This window comes from Eriocheir sinensis, chromosome 23 (genome assembly GCF_024679095.1).
Source record: "Eriocheir sinensis breed Jianghai 21 chromosome 23, ASM2467909v1, whole genome shotgun sequence".
NCBI classification, from domain to species: Eukaryota; Metazoa; Arthropoda; class Malacostraca; order Decapoda; family Varunidae; genus Eriocheir; species Eriocheir sinensis.
Genome location: NC_066531.1, coordinates 6016604 through 6043130, shown reverse-complemented (window position 1 = coordinate 6043130; position 26527 = coordinate 6016604).

The following is a 26527-nucleotide window of genomic DNA, read 5'->3' as shown; positions in this document are numbered from 1 at the left end:
GAGTGAAGATGCTGGTTAACTCTTGCATAAGGGGTTTGGACAGTATAGGGATGAGCATGAGTAGAAAGTCGTGTGCAGCGGGGCCGCGGGAGGGGGGGAGGCATGCAGTTAGCAAGTTCAGAAGAGCAGTCAGCGTGGAAATATCGATAGAAGATAGAAAGAGAGGCAACATCGCGGCGGAATTTAAGAGGTAGAAGACTATCAGTAGGAGGAGGAGAGCTGAGGAGACGAAGAGCCTTAGCCTCCACTCTGTCCAGAAGAGCTGTGTGGGTGGAGCCCCCCCACACGTGAGATGCATACTCCATGCGAGGGCGGACAAGGCCCCTGTATATAGATAGCAACTGCGCGGGGGAGAAGAACTGGCGGAGACGATACAGAACGCCCAACCTCGAGGAAGCTGATTTAGCGAGAGAGGAAATATGAAGAGTCCAGTTGATATTTTGAGTTAAGGATAGACCGAGGACGTTTAGTGTTGAAGAAGGTGGCAGCTGAGTGTTGTCGAAGTTTCGGCGATAGGGGTTTGGAAGATTGTGTCGAGTTGATAGGTGGAGATATTGAGTTTTTGAGGCATTGCAGGACACAAGGTTCCTTCAGCCCCAATCGGAAATGATAGCAAGGTCTGAGGTTAAGTGTTCTGCAGCCTCCAGTCTGGAGTCGTATACTTCCTGTTGTGATGGTCTTCTAACGAAAGAAGTTGAAGAATGCAGAGTGGAGTCATCGGCGCACGAGTGGACAGGACAGTTTGTTATGGAAAGAAGATCATTGATGAATAACAGGAAGAGAGTGGGTGATAAGACAGAGCCCACTGGAAGCAACTGATTCTAAACCTCAGTTATTTTATAGTATATGAATAATGGTAGTATTTATTGTAACTAATATGAAATCAATAATAATAACATTTATAAGTAATAATAATAATGATAATAATAATAATAATAATAATAATAATAATAATAATAATAATAATAATAATAATAATAATAATAATAATAATAATAATAATAATAATAATAATAATAATAATAATAATAATAATAATAATAATAATAATAATAATAATAATAATAATAATAATAATAATTAATGCAACAAAAAAGTATTGGTGATTTTCAGAAAGAAAAGATTTTTTTTTCCATAAATGCCAGGTATTACCTTATTAGCCTTATTAGGCTACTTGAGCAAGTCGTAAAGGAAATTACATACACCTGTTTTAACAGCTTATGATAACTATTAAATCATGAAGATTATTATTATATTGAGTATAATAATAATAACAATCATTTGATAATATCATAGCAATAATAATGATTTGCAGCAAAAAAGTGATTACAAATTCTCGAATCATCGCAAACAACATGTTTTCTTTCATGATTGTCTTTTTATCATTATTATTATTTCATTACAGTGGCATGTTTTCTTTTTATCAATATGATAGGTGTTTGCACAGGTGTTTGCATTTTATTTTGTGGGTAGGCGGTGGCCGAAATGGTAGCGTACTGGACCCACATTCACCGCGTGATGGACGACGCGGGTTCGAATCCCCACGCTACCACTCGGATTTTTCAGTCACCGCCGAGTGGCTTAAAACTACCCACATGCTGTCCTGAAGACCACCCATCAACCCGGACTCTAGAGGAAGCCGTCCAAGCGAATCAAGAACGAGTTCCGGGGGGCAGCATGAGCCAATGCAGGATGGCGCCACTATAAATACTCGCCTGCGCCAGAACGGGCTGGGCTGACCATCAGGCCCCACCTGGAAGAAGCCTTGGGCCGACCACCACCAGGAAGATGTCTACCGGCGCAACAGGCAGCGACGTAAAAAAAAAAAAAAAAAAAATTTGCTTTTGTCTGTGACATTAAGCTGACTATAGAAAAGACTGAAGAATATTATATGCTAGGCTTCCAGTGTTTCAAAATAAATTTCAGCGTTCTGTCTCCTTAGACTATTGAGCATGAAATTTATTTAGAATGTGGAGGGTTATACTTTTTATGACAAACTTATTCATATAAAAATTCCATTATGAAATCTTGTAAAATCACTGGAAAGAGGTAAAATACAACAAAGGCAATGTTTACCTGTTATCGTCACGGGCTCCGAAAGGTGTATGGGCAGCTGTTGACAAGCGGCGGCCCGTCGCCCTGGCGTTTGCCTCACTACAGTTTGGAGAGGAGCGCTGAGCAGCGTTTGAATAAAGTCTTCTTTTTTTTCCCTCTAGCCCCCACATTTTTACGCATTCATCCTTTAAACATACACTACAATATGCAGCCTGAAATGGCCTATCTGATGAGTATAAGTACTCAATTTTCGCAGAGATGTCGCTTGCCTCAGTATAGCACGGAGCCACGGAATTAAGATTTAATATAAGTCATTGTGGTAATGTCAACAATGTAAGTTTCATGCCTTAAAAACTTCACTTGTCTTATAAGAATACACAATTTTATACAGGAACAAATTTAAAGCATTTTCTAGTATAATGTGGGTGACATTTATCCACATCCTTCAACTACATGTTCAACCAGAGGCAGCCACAGCCTTAAATACCACACGTACCAGACAATATTTGATAATAAATCATCTGAACTAAATTTCACTTACCTTTACCTTATGCAACCTCTTTACTTATAATGATTTACAGGTAATACTGTAAAGGTCTATGCTAATAGTACTCTTGTGCTCTGATGAGGGGAGGTTCAGCTTGTATGAGTTATATGGGTGTTATATTGACCTTCACTTTTTATTTTTCAGCTGTGTCTATGAGTCTCATAGAAAGAAATATCATGTATTCTAAAACCATTGTTTCAGTAATACTTCAAGGTAAACTTGGGACAGGAAAATGACTAAGGATGAGTAAGGAAATGATCAAACACCTACCAATATATAGATGATCATGTTACTGGTAAGTTTTGTTGGGCCTGCCTAATATTTATGTTTGTCTGCTAGATAAAGCTGTATATGTCTTACCTTCTACCTGCCACTGCTTTTTCTAAAGTGGAAGTACCATAGTGTAGTGATTGACTAATAATTTTATGTCGTGAAACATAAGAAACATTTCTTACCTGCAGCAGTGAAGGCTTGCTTATGGGCGGAGATATTCCTCTTCGCCGTTGATTGCATTGACTGCCACTTCTTTTGGCAGTCCTTGGTGGTCCTGCCACGGGGGAAATTAAGCCTCCGTCAGGCGTTCGATGATCGCCGTCCAGACAGCCGCCTTTCCCCGCGCATAGAAGACCCTAAAGTCTGCATTATGTTTGTATAACTGGGCCAGGAAGAACATTTCTTCCTGAGCCCAGTTATCTTTCCTCCTCCTCCTCTGCTCGGCGGCGAGAGGGGAAGAAATCGCCGCGTCGAGCTGAACAGCTCAGAAAACCTTCTGCCATAATGAAATCTTTGGTTTCAACGGGGCCGACATAAACAATGCCATTATATTTAAAAATCTCATCATTACCTTCTACAACAATTATATAACGGATGTAGTGTATTTTTAGTAAATAGTTTTATCCATTTTACGGTATTATTTAGCCTAAGTATTGATATAAAAGAACTGAGCTGATAAGGTACCTCGCCGTGGTTGGTAGCGATGCAATCTGAATCTTATGGAGAGCCACAACTTTTTAACCTAGTTATGGCGATACTTACGTCAAACACACAATTTCTTTATAAGTATGGCCCCTGGTCCCTTTTTATAAAAAAAAGTATTACTAACTCGCTGGTGAGGGTGTCAGAAGGCGCCACCTTCCTCATTGTAGAAGAGGTTACGGTCAAGGTATTCCTGCACGACCATACTGGGTGCTTCTGTCTCGCGATGAGTGTCTGTAGCTGGTAAAGCGACACGGTGATGAAAGTTTCGCTTGTATCAGGAGGAGGAGGGTTCAACTGAACACCTCTGTGCAGAATTTGTTGTTGGAGCTGCAGCGATGTTTCATGTGGCAATGATTCTGCAGCTGGTGGTGGTGGAGTAGGTGGTGATGAAGCAGGTGGTGGTGGAGAAGGGCGTGATGAGGTACTCGGTGAAGGGGTTATGTACGCATATTTTTGGCCCAAAATGAGCGATCGGACCATTTTGAGATAAATGTTCCATCAACTCCGGCATGCTTCTGACAAACTTTCTACGGAGTTTGAAATCTGTCTCTGTCTTTTAAATAACGTGTCTGGGCATTTAATTAAATGGCACGCACGTGGCGCACATAGTTTACATTTTGCGCTCCACGTGGAACTTCACCACATCTTTGTAGGCCTAAAGATGAGTTTTTTTCTAGCGTTTTGAATTTGAAGCAGGAAACGCTATTTGGCATCATCACAACACTGAGTGGCGTGACTCACTGCCTCAGCTCCCAGCGGACCTTTGTCCTTCATAAAGAGAGGAGGTGTGTTACCACTCGTCTCTCTGCATTCTGCCTCTTTCTTCATCACGCAGTACCTTCACGAGGCAGTCCACCATGCCTAGACCAAGCAAGGCAACCAGAAACAGAAGAGAGATCCTGCTGAAAGCAAGAGAGGTGAGAGAGAAGAAGAAGAATGGAGAAAAAGGAAGTAATTCAGGAGAGGCGCCAGCTCAGTCCCCACCACCAACAGCAGCTGCTAGCATCACGCCACCAGGAACTTCAAGCGCAAAGAAGAGGAAGCTTATTCTTTCAGCTTCACCTTCATCTTCCTCTACATCGCCTGAAGAAAATGTGATAGTGAGAAAAAGCGTGTTCACTACTATTGCTAGCAATATTGCCTGTAAAGTATGTCTTGGAATTGACGTTGCCAGTAACTTCATAACTCACCAAGCAGACACAAGTGTTGTGATACAGTGCAGTCAGTGCAAGAATGTAATACTAAATAGTGTTCCTGATAACCAAGTGCAGACCACTGTATAAAACATTCACTCAGTAACTCTGATGATAACTTACTTGTCAATGTTATTTGGACTAGCCTACTCTGGTGTTGAAAAGATTTGTGGCTTACTGAGCATCAGGCATTTTACTCGCGGGGTGTACATGAGATACGCAAATTACATAACTGACAAAACTGTTCAGCATACAAAGTCTTTGTTAGAACAAAGCAGAAAGGCTGTTTTCAGTTATTATGCCCAAGAACTTGACAGACACCCCGATGAAGATGGCATACTAGATGTTGACGTTAGTTTTGACGGGACTTGGCATACTCGGGGTCACTCTTCTTTTTTTGGTGCTGGAACAGTCATTGATGCAAACACTGGTCTAATATTGGACTATGAGACCTGTGGAAAGATCTGTCAACTTTGCATTGTCAGCAAAGCTCGCCATGACAGGAAAGAAATGACTGACACTGAGTTTGCCAGGTGGGAGGAGAACCAAGCTCCCTCTTGCCAGGTGAACTATATAGGTACCTCAGGGGGAATGGAGGCTGCAGAGGCTCTGGCATGTTGGAACATATCTCTTTCTCATAATATGAGGTACATCAGCTTTATTAGTGATGGTGATAGCTCGGCATACAGTTGTGTAACTTGTAACACTTGAGCCAGACCAGCTTCAGCTTGTACGAAAGGTTTATGAAAGATTAGTTACTGATGAGATGATGAAAAGATGCCTCAAAGGGCATACACAAAACCCTAATGAGTCATTCCACAGCAGATTGTGGCAGTACTGCCCAAAACACCTAAACACATCAAAGAATAAACTTGACTTTTCTGCGGCTCATGCAGTCAGTTTGTATAATGCAGGGTACAAAGACAGTGCTATTTATGAAAAACTGGGCCGAGCACTTTCACACATTACTGAAAAATACCTTGAAAACCAAGATATGAAGATGGATGTACCTTTGAAGAAGAGAATGAGAAATAAGCGCATGCAGAAGGAGCTACACTACTCGCCTGGAGGGCACTGATCCATCTTGACATCTTGACACACTCAACTTCAGATGCCGTTTTCTCAAAACGTAAGTTTTTACAATTCAAGTTGCTATAGCTTTTTTTATTTGTTGACCAATTTTCACCATTCTTGTGGCATATTACTTGTCAGATAATGCCCTATAAATCTCCGATTTTACATTTTTTTTCTTGGTGTGAAGAAAAAATAGCTAAAGATTTTCAAAGTTCATAGAAAACGGGATTTTTCTAAGTGGAATGTTTCTTGCCTTGTTACATAAAACTAATATATATATATATATATATATATATATATATATATATATATATATATATATATATATATATATATATATATATATATATATATCTATATATAAAAATAGAATCGGAGGATTGAAATATAATCAAAAAGGAATTGCTAGGCAGTGTTTGGATGCAAACTGATCATTGGTGTTGGATCCTAGGCGAATTAAAAATGCTACTAAATTTCTCAAAAATTAATTTTCATTCATTTATTTTTACAGGTATCATCTCCAAATTTGGACACAAGAGGGTTTTGAAGTGAGACTAGTTTTCAATAAATATTTCAGGCAGCTAATTTTCATCGTATTTAGCATGCCTACCCCCTGAAGGGAGTGGCGAATCAGCTGGTGGTGGAGCAGGTGGTGGTGGAGCAGGTGGTGATGAGCGGCGGGTGAGCGTGGCAGGATCACGACTCGCTTCATAAGCTCCTAAACTGCTCCCTTCCTGGTCTTGGCCGCTCCATCTTGTTCGATAAGCCTTCTTCATGTTGATGGCTCTCTTGCTACTCAACTTGCGTTTGTACGTCATTTCTAAGGACCTTTATTTGGCTGGAGTACAAACTAACAGGTTGCGTGCCCTTCCTCGTTGTTGTCTGGGTAGGGACTGGCTCCGCCACACTCCTCTCCTCAACTCACACCAAGGAGACTATAGAACAGGAGAGGGGGCCTCTATGGGAGGCCGTGGGCGGGTGGTGGTGTATGTCGGTTGCAACAGATGGCGCAGGTGCAGCGTTGTTTACATCCAGGCGCCTCCCCCCCTCCAGACACCCACTCCCGCCCCCAGTACCCATCAGCAGTGTTGCTACATGGGATCAGGCAGCAAATGTTGCTACTTTTTTCTTCAGTCTGGTTATTTCCCATTTTAAATAAAAAAAAACATAAAGAAAGAAAAATACTAAAATGAACAGTAAGAACTAAATATATTTATCAGGTAGATATAGCCTGACTGCATGTCATGTTAGTAATGCTATATTATTGTACCGTAGTTATATTACTTTATCTGCATTTGTGGGAGGTTAGCAGTGGTTAGATGTGCTTTATGTGTTTTAACTGTCTGTATACACACAGGAATGAACCGAGGTTGTAGCCCAACTGCCTTTCTTTCAAAACATGTTTTTTCTCTCAACCTCAGTGTTTTAGCAGCACGCTGACTTAATTCCTCCAGTAATTATTTACATAGATTTGTTGGTTTGTAGGGGGAAAGAGTGGGTGGATAAGATTATCTTGGGCTAACCGATATACTGGTTATTATAGCGCTACTTCCAGAACGTCTTTCTCAGATCGACGGCAACGCTGCCGTCATTCAAATATCAACACACCGGCCCCTCGTGTAACTGCCCGCCATGGCTCCAAATCTTAAATGTGCGGCCTGCTGTGTTTGTGGGAAAAAACGAAGAACACACCCTGGTGTGAAGCTTCATTTATTCCCAAAGGATGCCAGACGGTAAGTGAAGATATATGTGGAAATTCTGACTTCTAACTTCCGCAAAATAATGAATTTCTGCGAGCAACTAGACACAACAGTGCTCTGAAGGCAAGCGAAATACGTAATGTATATTGTACACAAGCCATTCATGCAGTCCACAGATCCCCTCAGACAACACCGGGGTGACTGTTCTTCAAGATAATGCAAGGCACCTACTTATAACTGTCCTTATCTTAAAGGTCTATGATTTTTTTTCAACCCTTAAATTTTTATGTTGACATGAAAGATTTATGGACCGATTTATCTATTATACTGAGCAGTGAAGTTACTTTTTCAATGCATCGATGCAGCCGGCCACAGGCCTGGTTGGGTAAGAGGTCAGGTCAGGCTTGGCCAAAGTTATCTCCTCACATTACAGTTAAATTAGGAAGAAGAAACCCCTAACCCCTCACAAAATCATAAGGAAGGCAAACTGTTTCTGGAGTTGACCCGCTGACTTAACCGTTGATTACCAGTGACAAGAAGTGTGAAGTATATTACATTTCAGAAATTTACCTAACCTTGCCTCACTGCCAAAATGCAATACACTCTCTCTCTCTCTCTCTCTCTCTCTCTCTCTCTCTCTCTATATATATATATATATATATATATATATATATATATATATATATATATATATATATATATATGTGTGTGTGTGTGTGTGTGTGTGTGTAAAAAGATTCAAAATTACAAGATGTAGAGATTATAATGTGTGAATATTAACTTTGTGTGAGATATGGCTGCAATTCATTCAGTATTATCAAAATCTGAATGAAGCTGCACTTTACTTGATGCATAGTCAGAAGTAAATTATTATGTGACATTGACTCATATTCATATGCCGAAGTACTGTTAGATGACACCGTCTTATTACTGAGCTAATTCACAAGAGGCCTCCTCGATCCTTACTCAGATACATTCTAACTACTGGGGCCTTTCATCAAGGTTTGCTAAGGACAGGTATATATTTGGCAATACAAAATTAGTCAGTATTTTTTTTTTTTATTATATGCAGATTGATGATTTCATTTAAACCCAACATATACAGGTTTACTTGAAGTTGCCTTGGACTAAATCCATTATGATAATGGGAAGACAAAACACAAATATTTCACTAGCAAAGGAAAGAGCAGTCTGTTTAAATTTGCCCTGCATTGCATCATAAATGTTTTGAAAATAATCTATATTTAAAATATGTTTGTTTTTTCAGTTTGTTTCAAATTAAATTTTGTAAGGGGTACCAAAGTCAAACAGAGCCATTCATTATAAACAGGTATTGCATTGCAGCCAATATTATTTTCATATTAACCCTTAGAAGACAGCGGTGTTTGAAGAGTAGCTATCCGAAAATGAATGGTCTATACTCTATACATATAGTCATTGCCGACCTTAGGACCGTAGCATAAATATATATAGTTACTCTGCATAATACGTAGATATTTTTTTTTTGTATCGTCTACTATAGATCCTACCGCAATCTCTAAGTGTTGTTAGTTTTCTGCCATTCAAAACTGACTGACTGAATTTAGGACTGTCTATGTATATTTCCACTGCTGTCTAAGGTTTAAAGATTATATAAATTTTTAAGGTCTGTTGCTTTCTTTCATTACATTACATTTTGTATTGATTAACAATAATTAGTTAAAATTACCATGTTTTTACTGCAGGTGCCTCCAGTGGGTGAAAGCCTTGAAAATTGGCTTTCAAAAGCATACTCAAGCCATCTGTAGTGACCACTTTGATGGGGTTCATTTTGGCAGCAAGGGCCAGCTGCTGCCGACTGTAACCCCACGTCACACAGGTAAGACGAAGTTATGCATGCTCCTTATTTATGACTTTCTTAATCTCTCTCTCTCTCTCATGTGTGTGTGTGTGTGTGTTTGTTAGTAAATGTAATACTTATACCCATTATCTATTTTGCAGATGGCCATGAGGAGCAACCACCCACTGGGTTCCCGGGTAATAGTCACAGCATTTTCTTGTGTACCAAATGCAATGCATGAGTTGGTAATAGACTAATAGTGAAAGAAACCTTGATGCATTGAACAAAAGTTAGATTTCCACACTTGATGGGTTGAGTGTATTCACCTGACAGATAAGAACAAATAGTAGTTTTGTAATCATTATCACTTACTTTTGATCATCACACAATGCAGCCGCCATTGACTTGGAGCCAATGTAGTTGGAACTCTCCTCTACACAGATTGTGCTGCCACATTATGGTTAGTGAAAATTAATTATAGTAATTACTTTACATTGTAATAATTTGCCATGCTCATTATTATTGTTGTTGTTTTACTTTATCTTCATACTTTGGTGATTTTCAAGTTTGCAATTTAATGTTGTCTGTGTCACTGACATCCTTTACTTCATGTTTTTTCCTGGTAATCTTGCATTATGATGAATCGCTCATTCTGATGTTGGCCGCCAATGCTTCCAACACAAATTGGTGCCATACAAGTGGTTGGTGACCATAAGTATCTCAGCAACCTGGCTACATCCATGCCATTCCTATCACGGTGCATGGAGCAAGCTTCACATAACTTTCAGACAGAGACAGCTCAATTATCGTTTTATTTCAGATTCATTGTTTTGCTCAGTCTTTTAGGTGCAGTGTTAGTATTACTAGTGGTAATATTAATACAATTAATGTATTATTTTTCATTGATTTATCAATATTTATATTATTATATCATTAGTGTTTAAAATTTATAATGCTAATAGTAACATAAACAAAAATATCATAACTATATTTAGCTATACTCATTTATTATTATTGCTTTTCTTATTATTAATCCCTTCAGTGTCCTAGCACTTTACATCTAGTGCTTTTCCGTCTAGCAGCCAAAGTTGTGGCCCTTGTGAATGTGTATGTCCTAAGTGTTCATTGGTGTAACTAGCTATACATCATCAAAATCTGCATCTCTCTCCCTTCTCACCCAGTTGTCCCCATATGTACATCCTTTCAGTATCCAAATAATTTCAATATACCTCTTCTAATCACTTAACTAATGAAGTCAGTTTATATCATACCCCATAACTCTTCCTTCATGATCATAACATCACCTGGCCTCTTAATTCCCGCTAACTGAAAACATTCACCTCATCTACATAAAATTAAGGATATACTACAAACTAAAATGGAGGAATAGGGAGCAGACCCATCCCAAAATGAAAAAAAAAAAAATAGGAAATTAATTAAATTGCAGCATTAGTAATAATAATAATTAGGGATATAAATTTACTCATGATATTTATAAGTTTCTTTTACAGCATAATATTTCGGTCTTCAGGATTGATAGTGTGCATGATTGTAACAGAATGGTGTGCATGTACGCCAGCTGGGGATGGGTTTTTGTGCCTTATGTTTTCTTCAAGTGATTTTTTTCTAGCTTAATGCATCAATGCTTTTTCATTGTCTATTGCAACATAATAATCATACATTGCCTGCTTTGCCTATCTCTGAAGCTGAAAATCTATCCTGCATGTGAGGTCTGCTCCCTAATTTCTTGCAGCATGTTGAACAAATGTTTTTGATATTAATTGGTATAATAAATTTATTAATTGATTTTGATGGTATTTTGTTTTCAGAAATTATCACAGTGCCACCACTCTTTGGATGTTTGCCATTATTTGGTATTGCTTTTGTTATGCCAAGTAATTTTTTCCATATACTTTGCTAAATATTGCAAATAATGCACCATTGTTGGTTTTGCCTGTTATAAATCAGATCTTGTTCAGTTAACAAGCTTTGGGTGTCTGCCACTTTCTCTCCAGTTGTAATGCAAGGAATTATTTATCTGCCCTGCCAGATATTGCATGTAACGCACCATTGTTGGTTTTGACCGTTATAAATCAGATCTTTTTCAGTTAAACAAGCTTTGGATGTCTGCCACTTTCTTTCCAGTTGTAATGCAAGGAATTATTTATCTGCCCTGCCAGATATTGCATGTAACGCATCATTGTTGGTTTTGACCGTTATAAATCAGATCTTGTTCAGCTCACAAGCTTTGGATGTCTGCCATTGTTTATTTCAGGTGTAATACTTGGAAACTTTTGTTCTCTGCCCTGCCAAACGGTATGCATTGCTTTATTGTGGATTTTGCCTGTTATAATCTATCTTGTTCAGGTAACAAGCTTTTGGTGTCTGCCTTACCTAATATGTGCTGCAGTGACACTTGGCTGGGTTTCATGATGTGAAATACAGCATATAATTTCATCACATGGCTGGCATCATTGATGTGGCGTCCAGGAGTAATCTTGTTTGTACTATAGCATGTTATGATTTTTTCTGCTTTATATATATATATATATAAATATCTATATATATATATATATATATATATATATATATATATATATATATATATATATATATATATATTTATTATTTATTTATTTTTTATTTATTTATATATATATATATATTTTTTTTTTGTTTTGTTTTGTTTGTTTTGTTTTTTGACAAAATATAATGCCTTGTAAACCTTGTGAAAAATAATGCTTATTTTTGGGGGGAGACAGAGTGGTTTGTTGAATTGGCTAGTTCAAGGAGCTTCATTTCAAATGATTGTGTTACATCCAACTTTAATGTGTGCTAAAAACAAATATTATTTTACTGTTCCTGCAACAAATGCTACTTGTTTACTGATGTAGCCCTTGAAAAACAAATCGCTCTTTGCCCTGTAATTTGGTATGTCACATACTGCAGCATAACTTTCCTGCTATTTTCTTACACTTTTAGTTGCCGGTTTTTGTCTCATTTGCTTTCATCATAATATGTGCCTCCACTACATAGTTGTGCCTACCGAGCTTAATACCTTCAGGACACTGGCTGATGCCAAGGTCAGAGCTTGTGAGATCATACTGTGTCCAACAATTCATTTTTACTTCCATGCCCAGCTGTCTCCCAAGACCACCAAGTTATTGCATTCCATTAAAGACAACTCATGTGTTACCTTCTTGATATCCTCCATCATGTATGTCAGCATCTTTTATGGTGCTTTTATATTGATGTGCCTTGCAACTTTTATACAGTTATTATTGCATGTAATACACCATAGTAGATTTTGCCTGTTATAAATCAGATCATGTTCATTTAACAAGCTTTGGGTGTCTGCCATTGTTTATTTCAGCTGTAATGCTTAGCTTTTGTTATCTGCCCTGCCAAACAGTGCACAATGCTGCTTGCCATTATGTGGCAGTATGATCTTTTTACTCAGCTAAGAGCATGTTGCAAAGGCATTGTAGTAATCACAGTAGAATGTTGTATGCTTTGCTTGTATTTGAAGCACTGGATATATTTGCTACACACACACACACACTATATATATATATATATATATATATATATATATATATATATATATATATATATATATATATATATATATATATATATATATATATAGTTAGAAAATGCTTTTCACACCTTATATTTTCCTAAAATAACAAATTGATATAGTGTAAATAATATTAATAAAACATAAGAGCAAATATATTTTTCTTTACCCCATTCGTAAATCATTTTACAATAATGAAAATAACAAGTAAAGGCTGGATAGGGTGCTGTGGCAGGTACTTTAAAAATAGTAAAGCTACCCCTAAAAAATGACGTTTTTGGTGAGCTGCAATAGATGGCGCTACTTCTAGTCTCTTTGACTCACACCCTCCCTGCGATCCGGCACGAGAGGAATGACAAATGACAAAATTTACGGAGAAAAAAAAATATTATAATGCAAATTTTACTACATACAAGCACTGACTGATACAGCGTGTGTTGGCGCGCGAGTCAGGCTATGACGCAATAACACGGGCCATTTAAATATGGCTTCCAGGGGTGAGGGACTTTAATTTTACGAAAACAAACCTCACCACATGGCAATTTTGGCTATCTCGGCCATGCTGGGCGAAAAAAAACTTATTCGTCCGATTTTAAATATATTCGTCAAAAAATACCCTTAGTCGCCCCCCTAAGTTGACTGCTCGGTTGCTCGCCCGTGTCCTGCTATGGGCTGCTACTGGGCGCCCCGTGTCTCCGTCGCTGCTCGCCGGCTGATACCCGTGGCTGTGGCGGAGGCGTCCCTATGTAACAGTCACCGCTCAACTACGTGCTCCTTCCCCTCAGTGACACGCAAGAAAATGGGCGCTGCAGAGCGGACTCAACTTGTAATTTGTTCGTCACTCCGGGGTCACCAATTGTTGGTGGTAACGAGTGTTCTCAAATGCTAATAGGTTCCCGGATAGAGAAGCTCAATATCCGTCAGGGTTACTTTATTGGACAAAAATACAAGTCATTGAGACAAACACAACACAAAGAAAAGGTGTTTGTGTGGGTATGCATTTGTGTGAATGTTGTTTGTGTAGGTTAACATTTAAGTGTTGATGTATGTGTATAACAATGTGTAACGGTGGCCAACAAAAGGACATAGACGGACAGTCAAAGGTAAACGAGTACAAGAAAAGTTAAACATTGAAGACGCGACAAGACAGACTGGCAGACACATAGTGACGAACAAATTACAAGTTGAGTCCGCTCTGCAGCGCCCATTTTCTTGCGTGTCACTGAGGGGAAGGAGCACGCAGTTGAGCGGTGACTATTACACCTATAACCGCCCGAGTTTGCATCGCTCCTCCCCTCTTAAAGGGCCGCCTTTGTGCAAAGGCCCTGTCCCCTTTTCAGGAGTAAATCTTCACCAACTAACCAAGATATTCTGAACACAGGGCTTCACTGAGACTGTTTTTCTTTATTAGGTTACTTTATTCTAATTCATTGGAAATTAAATAGCATCGGTTCTCATGCTTAGCCTACGCAATTGATCCATATCAAAGAAAATGTCTCTTTCATGCTTAGCCTACGAAATTGATCCATTTAAAAATAAATATTTATTATTTCATGATTAGCCTACGTAATTGATCCATATAAGAACATAAAAACATAAGAATGTAAGGAGTCTGCAGGAGTCTGGTTTGCCTATAACCACAAGGCAGCCTTCCTTTCCTTTCCTGTTTCATGCTTAGGCTACGTAATTGATTCATATCAAAGAAAATGCTTTCCTCTTTCATGACTAGCCTACGACATTAATCCATATAAAAAAATGCTTTCTTGAAAAGCCAATATAATTTTCATCCATATGAAATAAATTGAGTGATCAAAAAATAACTATAAAAAAGCTACTTTCTTTCTGACTGGGAGGGGGGCATTCATCATTCATGTCATTAGAAAGGGATGCAGTCTGCAGTCCACTGTCTCCCATAAGTGGCGGTGAGAGACTGCGGGTCTGCGGGTAACTGGGATGTGCGGCGCGTGACGCTTGTGCCAGAAGCAGGGTTACCAACGTACAGAACGCCTCCCTTCTGAATTCCTAACAAATTGTTATTTTTTCTCATCTTCTGCTTCTTTTTATGCCTGAACTTTGATGCCACTGTGTTTATAACTATATTTACAATGTAACAAAGAAGAGACAGTGAGTAGGATCCTGAATTCATTGACTCTATAGGCTTCCCATACAAATGTCATCATCACTCTTGACAGACGACAAAGTAATGACAAGATCTGCATGACTAAGATGAAAATGAAACATGAAACGCTATGCTAACTAGGAAAAAAAGATTCGCGGGTGTACATGGCTCAGCAGGTTTATAGGAGTAATGTAAAAATCGTGCTTCCAAGAGGCGTACAGGATGTTACCGGATAAGCCGCCTGAGAGGCGTACCGCAGTTTACGGGTTAGGGGAAGAACAGTGACCGTCTACCACAGCAGAGTGACCGTCTACCACAGCAGAGATAGAACGGCCGGAAAGGAAACTGGCGATAAAGGAACAGAGAGAGGGATAGAATCCGAAAGTGGGCAGTTTAGAAAGCAAAGACTTGTGCCAGACTCTGTCGAAAGCTTTCGATATGTCTAGCGCAACTGAGAAAGTTTCACCGAAACGGCTAGGAGAGGATGACCAACAGTCAGTTAAGAGAGTAAGAAGATCGCCAGTAGAACGCCCCTTGCGGAACCTATACTGGCAATCAGATAGAAGGTCAGAAGTGGTAAGGTGCTTTTGAATCTTCCGGTTAAAGCCTCCGTCACACATTCATGTATCAAGCCCACGTATGCTCACGTATGTGATTTTTGGCCCATACGTGGCCATACGCGGGGTTTGTTGCCGCGATCAACTGGATACGTGTCAGGGGCCGATGTACGTAAAGCTTGCACGGTCAACATAGGGACGCCATAACATAAGTGCGAGGTAACGCGTATTGAGCCTACGCACTGCGCAAGCATGACGTGACGCTTACCCGAATTGTCACGACAAGAGGCCACACCCCCACAAATAGTGCGTGGCAGAGCACGTAACAGCCACGTACGTATACCGTACGTGTAACGTGGTGCGTTACGACCCTGCGTCATCCTCACGTTATCCCCACGTACGTCGGTGGGTAAACGTGAGAGGTACGTACATAAGGGCCGTGCTGCACACCTGTGATTGCAGTTCCCGTCAACATCTACCTGCTGTAAGAAGTACTCCCCTCCTGCTGAATCAACATGGAGAACATTGAAGACATCCTTGCCCTTATAACACCAACAAAAGCCATAACACATAATTAATGGAGGCCATCCTGGAGTATGTGCACGCCATGATACTGGTGTTAGTTGTGAAGGTCCACCTTGCAAGTGAAAAAACATAAATAAAAGAGGAGGGCGAGGAGGGTTTGGGCTTGTACCTGCAAAGAAGAGTGGCGCTAGGCCACTATGACAACCTGATGGAGGAGTTGGCAACCGAAAGTCCAGAACTGTACAGGAATTTTACCCGGATTAACAAGGACCTCTTCAGTGAAACAGCTGAACTTGTCACACCCATTGAGCCAGGCCTGCGTGTGGCTATCACCCAACGTTTCCTCGCCACGGGTGACTCATACAAGAGTCTCCAATACTCATTCCGAGTAGCCCACAACACCATTAGTTACACTGTACCAGAGACCTGCAGGGCTATTGTTACTGTCTACGGAGATGAGGAACTGCAGGTGCCACAAACACCAGAAGCTTGGAAGCAGGTTGCCCGCGGGTTGTTGGAGGTTTGGGTGACCCTGAAGCTAAAGAAGCCCCCTTCCGTGACCTCTTGGTGGTGTCCTTAGGCATAGCTGAAAGCAGTGGCGACAAGGTCTACTGACGAGGGCGCTGGCGGGGGTGAGAGGCGGTGGTTGTGGCTTCCAGGTATATGCTGTTGTTAGTCCGAGAGAGGAACTGAAGCCGCAAGCCCGCCGCACGGCGTATACACACCATGCACAGCGTTGCAACGTCGTCGTGGGTACCCGAGGAGCGGCGCTGGTGCCACGGATGCTCCTGCACCGCGTGAGGACCCACGCATTGCGTTGCGGGAACAGGGGAGCAGCGTGGGACCACGTGTAAGCGCCCCGCAAGCACGCCGTTAGCGCCAGGTATGCGCCACGTTGTACGTGTGGAGCCACGTAAAATGGCGGTTGACGTGAGCAGCCACGTATCTTTTGAACATGTCGAAAGAGGCGTGGCTCCCCACGCACGCTCGGGTGGTGCGTAGCGATCCCCCGTCTCCGCCCCGTATGCCCACGTACGTAAATACGCATTACGGGACATTTACGTAGTACTTACGTAAGCGGTTGCCGACTACCAAATTATGTTCGTGTGTGGGCGTACGTGGCTTGATACATGAATGTGTGACCGAGGCATAAGAATTGATTCAAAAGTTTTAGATAGGCAGGAAAGTAAAGCTATAGGGCGGTAGTTTGAGGAATTGGATCGGTCACCCTTCTTAGGCACAGGCTGTATGAAGGCATACTTCCAGCAGGAAGGAAAGGTAGATGTTGACAGGCAGAGGCGAGAGAGTTTGACCTGGCAGGGTGTCAGCACGGAGGCACAGTTTTTAGGTACAATTATTACTAAGTATTACTAAGAGTTTTGAGACTGGTGAGTGCTTTTACCACTCTATCAGCGTAGTTCTTTATGAATTATATATCGTAGCTTCGGTTTTGTACTCGCAGGGAGACACACGGACGGGTGGGAGAACTGTAACGGGCCCTTGGCTAGCACAGTATTTGACCTTGCTTTCGGCCACCTCTTTTGTTTCTTTTTTAGGAGCAGTGAGTAGCGGGCTTTTTTTTTATTATTGTTTCCTTTTTTTGTGTGCCCTTGAGCTGCCTCCTTTGTTTAAAAAAAAAAAAAAAAAACTATACACACACACACACACACACAGTTGTGACCTCGTTGTCGCGGTGTGTTGTGTGTGAGTGGTCTCAGTCCTACCCAAAGAGACTATACGAAGAGATAGCGGTATGTAGTAATTCCTCGGGTATGCGGAAGTAGCGCCATCTATTGCGTCCCACCAAAAACGTCACTTTTCAGGGGAAGCTTTACTATTTTTGAAATACCTGCCACAGCACCCTATCCAGCTTTTTCTTATTTTTTCATTATTGTAAAATGATTTACTATTGGGGTAAAGAAAAAATATATTTGTTTTTATGTTTTATTAGGTATTATCTACACTATATCAAATTGTTATTTTAGGAAAAATATAGTGTAGAAAGCATTTGCTAATATATATATATATATATATATATATATATATATATATATATATATATATATATATATATATATATATATACCTTATATATATATATATATATATATATGTGTGTGTGTGTGTGTGTGTGTGTGTAGCAAATATATCCAGTGCTTTAAATACAAGCAAAGCATACAACATTCTATGCATGCTAGATTACTATAATGCCTTTGCAACTGTGGTAACCCGGATGTCACACTGGTCCTGTGTCCCAGGGTAATGGGTTCCCTAACACCACAGGCTCAAGGGCCAATGTTACAGAGATGAGCACCGAGGCCACGTGCTGCTACAGCGTATGCCCCCAACCGTACTTTTACCTTTTGCAACATGCTCTTAGCTGAGTAAAGATATCGTACTAACTGTACAAGTGCCAGATAATGGCAAGCATTGCATACTGCTTGACAGGGCAGAGAACGAAAGTTTATAATCAATACAACTGAAATAAACAATGGGAGACACTCAAAGCTTGTTAACTGAACATGACCCGATTTATAACAGGCAAAACCAACAATGGTGCATTATATACAATGAAAACTATATAAAAATGTTGCAAGGCACATCAGTATAAGAGCAAAGCATCATAAAACATTCTGAAATATATGATGGAGGACATCAAGAAGGTAACGCATGAGTTGTCTTAAATGGAATGCAATAACTTGGTGGTCCTGGGAGACCGCCGATACTGAAGGTGAAAATGAGATGTAGGACATGATATGATATCACAAGCTCTGACCTTGGTGTCAGGGTCATGAAGATATTAAGCTCAGTAGGCACAACTATGCAGCGGAGGCACATGTGATAAAAGCAAATGAGACAAAAGAAGGCAACTCATAGTGTAAGAAAATATCAGGAAAGTTATGCTGCAGTATGTGACACACCAAATCACAAGGCAGAGAGTGATATGTATTTCATAGGCTACATCAGTAAACATGTAGCATTTATTGCAGGAAGCACACATTAGAGTTGGATGTAATAAAATATATGTTTTTAGCACACATTAAAGTTGGATGTAATAAAATCATTTGTATGAAACTCCTTGAACTGGCCAACCAAACAAACCACTCTCTGCCCCCCCCCCCTCCCCCCTTCAAAAAAGCGTTATTTTTCACAAGGTTTATGAGGCATTAGTCAAGAATATCAACTGCCATTACATTTTGTCCAAAAAAAAAAATCATACCTATGTGATTATGTATATCATATAAAGCAGAAAAAAACATTGCATGCTGTAATACAAACAAGATTACTCCTGGAATCCACATTAATGATGCCAGACACGTGATGATAGACACTTAGTGTGATGAAATTACAAGCTGTATTTCACATTATGAAACCAAGCCAAGTGTCACTGCAGCACATATTAGGTAAGGCAGACACCAAAAGCTTGTTACCTGAACAAGATTAAATATAACAGGCAAAATCCACAATAAAGCATTGCATACTGATGGCTAGGGAAGAGAACAAATGCTTCCAAGCATTACACCTGAAATAAACAATGGCAGATATTCAAAACTTGTGAGCTGAACAAGACCTGATTTATAACAGGCAAGACCAACAATGGTGCATTACATGCGATATCTGGCAGGGGAGTCCTTGCATTACAATTGGAAAGTGGCAGACACCTAAAGCTTGTTAACTGAACAAGATCTGATTTATAACAGGCAAAACCAACAATGGTGCATTACATGTGATATCTGGCAGGGATGATAAATGATTCCTTGTATTACAACTGGTAAGTGGCAGACACCCAAAGCTTCTTAATTGAACAAGATCTGATTTATAACAGGCAAGACCAACAATGGTGCATTACTTGCAATATTTGGCAAAGTATATGGAAAAAAATTATTGGCGTAACAAGAGTAATACTAAATAATGGCAAATCCCACGGTTTCTCTTCTTTGGACAAAGCCTGTGCTCTTTGCTGCAGGGCTGTCAGAGTCTGTTTGCTCCAGCCAACATTTACTGAAATACCCCTGAGTCATGAGTGAAGTGTTGAAACTGAAGGCAAGTGAAATACTGTGCTCAGAAATCTATTAGCATTTGGACTTTGATAGTATAAGGCCAGAGCAAACCTCCTCTCCCTTAACCCATATCTTCTACTAGGCTTAGATCTTGGCATCTTGCAGCATGTTGAACCTGACCTCAGAAAAAATCCATCCCTATTAGATCTAAAAAATTGCTGGCTCTGGGCAAAAAACTGCCCAGGAGTTGTAACAGCCTGGGCTTTGAGCCGCCTTGCCTCCCGGTGCAGACGGCAGACTTTTGTGCAGGAATTTTTACTTTTCATGTCTGAAAATACATACAAAAATGTTTAATCACAATTAATCACAATTCTAAATAATATAATATGTGCATGTAATTGCATTATTGTCAGTGCTATAAGGACAGTGAATCTAAGCATTGACATTATGTCTGCACGCCAGCTTCGATGGAAGGCTTCACTTAGATTGCCTGACAAGAGTAATATTTTCAGGAGAGATGGGGGAGAGGATACAACTGGAGACTCTTGACAGATATAATGTCAAGATCTACAAGCACCCATTTACCATATATATCTTTGATGTTCAGTCCATACTAAAACATTTGTCAATGTGTTGCCACACTAAAAATCTAAAAATTCCCTGTTTCTGCAATGTTAGTCATACCTAAGCCCTGCTAAACCATCCAAGTGAATCAAGAATGAGTTCTGGGCGGCAGCATGAGCCAATACTAAATGGCACCATTATAAAAAAAATTGCCTGCATCATGACGGGCCTGGGCCGACCGCCAGGCGCCTGAAGAAAACCTACCGGCGCTATAGGCAGGTGGGAAAAAAAAAGGATCACATCAGAAGAATGGACAAAGGTTTGTTAGTGGCACTTCAAGGTTATGCTACCTCTTCAAAGATTGGCCAGTCATGGTTTAAAGTGGAACAGGATAAACAAGAAACAGGTAGATATCTGTGGACACTACTGTTACTAGGGTAGGCGGTGGCGTAGGTGGTAGCGTACTGGGCCCACATTCACCGCGTGATGGACGACGCGGGTTCGAATCCCCACGCTACCACTCAGATTTTTCAGTCACCGCCGAGTGGCTTAAAACTACCCACATGCTGTCCTGAAGACCACCCATCAACCCGGACTCTAGAGGAAGCCGTCCAACCGAATCAAGAACGAGTTCCGGGGGGCAGCATGAGCCAATGCAAGATGGCGCCACTATAAACACTCGCCTGCGCCAGAACGGGCTGGGCCGACCATCAGACCCCACCTGGAAGAAGCCTTGGGCCGACCATCAGGCCCCACCGGGAAGATGCCTACCGGCGCAATAGGCAATCAACGTAAAAAAAAAAAAAAAAAATTGCCAGCCTATGGCAAAATTTGAACCTATGCTATCAAAAACATAAGACCCATATGCTGATCACTCGACTAATCGTAACGGTACTACAGCCATAGAAACATAATAAAGAGTTTAAATATATCATTCAAAATTTCAACCTTTTTACATACGGTTTTTTTTTAAGATATGAAGCCTACTGGTGTAGCAGTTCAATATTGAACTCAATTTGTATGCAGAGATGTGAAGTATGTTATTAAGCTGTAATGTTTCCAACACATTAGTTGTGATTAAAGCAACATGGAATAGTAACTAAAGAGGATAAATTATCACTGAGAACAAGAGGTTCCTTACTATATTGTGGTGAGCTTGATGGCCGAGTCGAGTTTCCTCCAATCCCATCAAGTTCACACCCTGTTGAGAGGCAATTTTTTAATCAAAGTGAAAAATGGATGCAAATGGTCACTAAAACTAGTTATTATACTTGGTGTCACAAATTTGGGCAAAGAATTTAGGGAAGGACTCCCGGACTTGGCGTCATTGATGAGGTAAATGATCTCTTGCACTCATTGGGCTATAATATATACATTGTTATAATTTGTATTATTGTCTTGTTACTATATATTACCTACTGATAATGGAAATACATGTCAGGATTAATCATCAAATACAAGGAAAAAAGAATCATGTATGGAACATAAGAACATAAGAACGCAGGAGTCTGCAAGAGGCCGGTAGGCCTGTACGAGGCAGCTCCTTTGACCCTAAGCTCCCGTGTATCTAACCCCACCTAATATCGCTGTCCATGAATTTATCTAGTCTATTTTTGAATGTGACAATTGTATTGGCACTCACCACATGACTGCTAAGCCTATTCCACTCATCCACCACCCTATTAGTAAACCAATTTTTGCCTATGTCCCTGTTGAATCTGAATTTATCCAGTTTAAACCCGTTACTTCGTGTCCTACCCGGTTCTCTTACCAACAAAACCTTATGAATGTCTCCCTTATTAAAGCCCTTCATCCATTTATAAACCTCGATCATGTCTCCACGCACCCTTCGCCTTTCTAGAGAATGCAAGTTTAACTGTTTGAGTCTTTCCTCGTATGGCAAGTTTCTCAACCCCTGAATCATCTTAGTCATCCTCCTCTGCACCGATTCTAACATTTTGATATCCATTCTATAGTAGGGTGACCAGAACTGAACCGCATAGTCAAGATGAGGTCTAACTAATGCTAAATATAGTTTGAGGAAGACTTCGGGGCTTCTGTTGCTTACGCTCCTTGAACTTTTAAGTTCATGTAACAAACAAGGTTTATTATACACAAAAAGGTTGGATACTTCAGATGTAAAAGCTTTTTGGATATAACATCACCCCTTCCTCCATATTGGTTCTTTAAAGCAAGGGTTGACTACAGCTGATTATTATTTGCGGCAGGTTACACGACATTTTTTTTAGTGCAAACCATCTGGAAATCAATGATCATTATAAGGAATACTTCTCATGAGTAGCTACTAAAACTTGACAACCTAGAAGGATGCAGCATCAGACTGTAAAGGATAGATATATTATAAGACATAGCTACATTGGTGGATCCAAAGGGGGGCCCAGGCCCCCCCAATGTTCCTGAGTGATACAGGAAAACTAGCTCAAAAGCGCGCTGCGGCTAAAACAATGCTTTGGCACAAAGTCCAGGCCGTTATACCCATTGATTTAGGTCACTCCACCAGTTGTTCAAGACCAGGACTGCCGAGAATGCCTAATCGGTAATGCATATGCTCCTTCCACCCGCAAAAAGTCTGACGTCCTCCCAAAAACTCATTTCCTGGATCTGCACCCAAAGACATACCGTAACATGGTTCAGTGATCATGGACAAAAAAAAAATATTAAGACAATCAATATCCAATCATTTCAGGATACATAAATCAACATCCATATGAAGGAATTCTACAACTTAAAAGTGATGTTGAGCAGGGCAAGTGTTAAGTGACTTGCACAGTCTATTTTGTGAAGTCTTAATTAGATTAATAACACAACAATCAACAAACACTAGATGAAATATTCATACCAAAATCAGTACATGGAGCTGGTGCACTGCAATGGGAAGCACATTCCTGCAGCTCACCAAGAGGGTTGAATGCTGCCATGTACTTCAGGGGGTGGCTAAATGTCTTCACCCTTGGTCTCTTTCTTGGACTCTCCCCCTTCAGCTGCCACATTCTCTTGGATGATATCGGACGTGTTCGGATCTGTTGGGATGTGGTTGTGTTAGATGTGGAATAACATACGACAGTGGAACATGGAAGGAAAGAGTATGTCCACACGGTAAAATACAGAAAAAAATATTTGGATACTGAAAGGATGTACGGGGACAACTGGGTGAGAAGGGAAAGAGATGCAGATTTTTATGAAAGTGCCAGGACATTGAAGGAAGTAATAATAGGAAAAGCAATAATAATTAATGAGTATAAATATATTTCTGATATTTTTGTTTATCTTAATACTAGTATTGGAATTTTCAAACACTAAGAATATAATAAATAAATACTGATAAATTAATGAAAATAAATACATTAATTGTACTAATACTACCACTAACAATATTAACAGCACTGCACCTAATAGACTGAGCAATAAACTGAGTCTGATATGTAACCATAATTAAACTGTCTCTGTCTGAGTGTTATGTGAAGCTTGCTCCATGCACCGTGATAGGAATGGCATAGATGCATGCAGGTTGCTGAAATACTTACAGTCACCAGCCACTTGTAGATATGGCACCAAAATGTGTTGGAAGCATTGGCGGCCAACTTCCATTTATTTAATTATTCTTTTCTTTAAACAAAGGAGACAGCTCAAGGGCAACAAAGCGTTCTAGAAAAAAAAGCCCCACTACTCACCACTCCCAAACAGACAAAAGTAGAGTCTTGATACACTCTTCTTGAAGGTCAAATTTTAGGCAGGAGGAAATGCAGACAATGGAAGGCTGTTCCAGAGTTTATCAGTGTAAGGGATGAAAGAGTGGAGATGCTGGTTAACTTTTGCATAAGATGTTTGGCAAGATAGAACATGCAGTAATTGACTTAAATTAGAAAATTATAGATTTAGGAGGGAAATGGGCAGGCATTGGTTTAGTAATAGGGTGGTGGGGGAATGGAATAGATTCAGCAATCACATAGTGAGTGCAGGGACGATAGCTTGTTTTAAGAGTAGACTGGATAGCTACATGGACGAGGCTGACAGGTGGTAATGGGGAGGAGTCTGAGCTGTGTGTAGGCCATTCGGCCTCGTGCCTTGGGAGGAGGGGAGGCATGCAGTTAGCAAGTTCAGAACAGCTGTCAGCGTGAAAATGATTAGAATTTCCACATTATCATTATTTATATATATCACTTACCCCGGCTGGCATCCTTCCGTAATAAATGTAGCTTCACACCAGGTTGTGTCCTCTCCATCACCACAAGAGTCTGCCTCCAGCTTTAGTTGGAAGCAGACGTGCACCGCTCGCCGCTCTGCCTCAGCCAGCACCGCATAGCAACGCAGTTAAACTTGTTGCGTTGTTACGCGCTCCCTCCACCCCGCTCGTTACCACTACCTCGTCCTGTGCTGCCCGCCTTTAGCTGTGCGCCGTCCATCCCGCACCAGCGGCCAGCACACTGCTGTGCTGTGTGCACTGTGCACACGCACTGCTTGTGCGTCACCTTTTTGGTGAAGGCCAGTGTTTCCACTGCCACCTTTTACCCCCATCCCATTGTTTAGCTGTGTTTCCGTCGGGGGCGGTTTTGTTTTTAGGAATTTTCTTTATTTTTGTTTCTGTTATTTATATACTTTATTTTATTTTTGATTCTGTTGCTTCTCCGCCATGGGGAGGCACAAGAAAGGCCGCCGCTGGTCAGCTGGTGGGTCTTCCACCGTGGCCTCTCTGCCTTCTCCCGGCGCTGCCTCTCGCTCCCCCCCGCCCTCTCTTGGTGTTTCATCCGCCTCCCCCCCCCGCCCTCTCCTGGCGCTGCCTCCCGCCCCTGCTCGCCGTCTCCTGGTGCTTCGTCCTGCTCCCCCCTCCCCGCCTTCTGACGCTGTTTCTCGCTCCCTGTCCTCCTGCCGCCTCTGCTGGGGGCTCTGGCTGCCCTGCTGTACCTCCCCCCTCTGCCCCTGCCCCTTCTGGTACTGCTGCTGATCGGGACGCCGCTCCCAAACGTTCCCGCTGCTCTTCCTCCTCATCTGCTACTTCCTCGGATGGCGGTGTGCCTCCTGACGGGCCGGGCCCCCTTCACCTCCTCTCACGCGAGCCGTCAAGTCGCTGCGGGTCCACGACCGCATGGATGCGTCTGACTCGGACCCTCCTTCGTCGTGTGCGTCTGACGTCATAGTTGACAGTGCGGTCATGGATGCCTCTCCTGCCCCACCCGCGCCTGATGTTGAGCTGTCTGCCGGAGACGCGGAGAGTGAGGAGGGCTGGCAGACAGTCGTGAGAAGACAGCATCGCTCCTCCCAGCCTGCCAGTGATTCTTCCTCACGGGGACGCTCGCCCCCTCGGCACCCCTCTCGCCCCCAGCCCTCTCTGCCCCCACGACCTCAACCCACGCCCGCACCTTCTGCTGCTCTCCACGCTCCGCTTCCAAAGGTGCTGAGTCCGGCGACTCCTGGGTTCGAGTCGACCCTGGACCTCGCAGAGGCACTGGAGATGCAGCTCCAGACCCGCCTCTCTCTCAAGTTTCGAGTCGGCTGTGTCCTGGTCACCCTACCGACCGACACCAGCACGATGCTCTCCTCGGGGTGAAGGAGGTCTCTGTCCCGGTGTCACTGCGTGTGGCTCCTGGTGCGAACACCAAGGGGTGCTGGCATACCCTGTGGCCATGCCCCTGAAGCCCCTGTTGCGCCATCCCCGCGTGCTGGAGGCGGAGCGATGCTCTACTGGACGGGCCGACGCGCCAGGTGTTCGTCACCGTCGCGGGGCCGCCCCGGGCACACTGGACTTGGGGAGCTGGGGTGTTTTTACACTCGCCCATACAACAGGGAACCGCTCCGC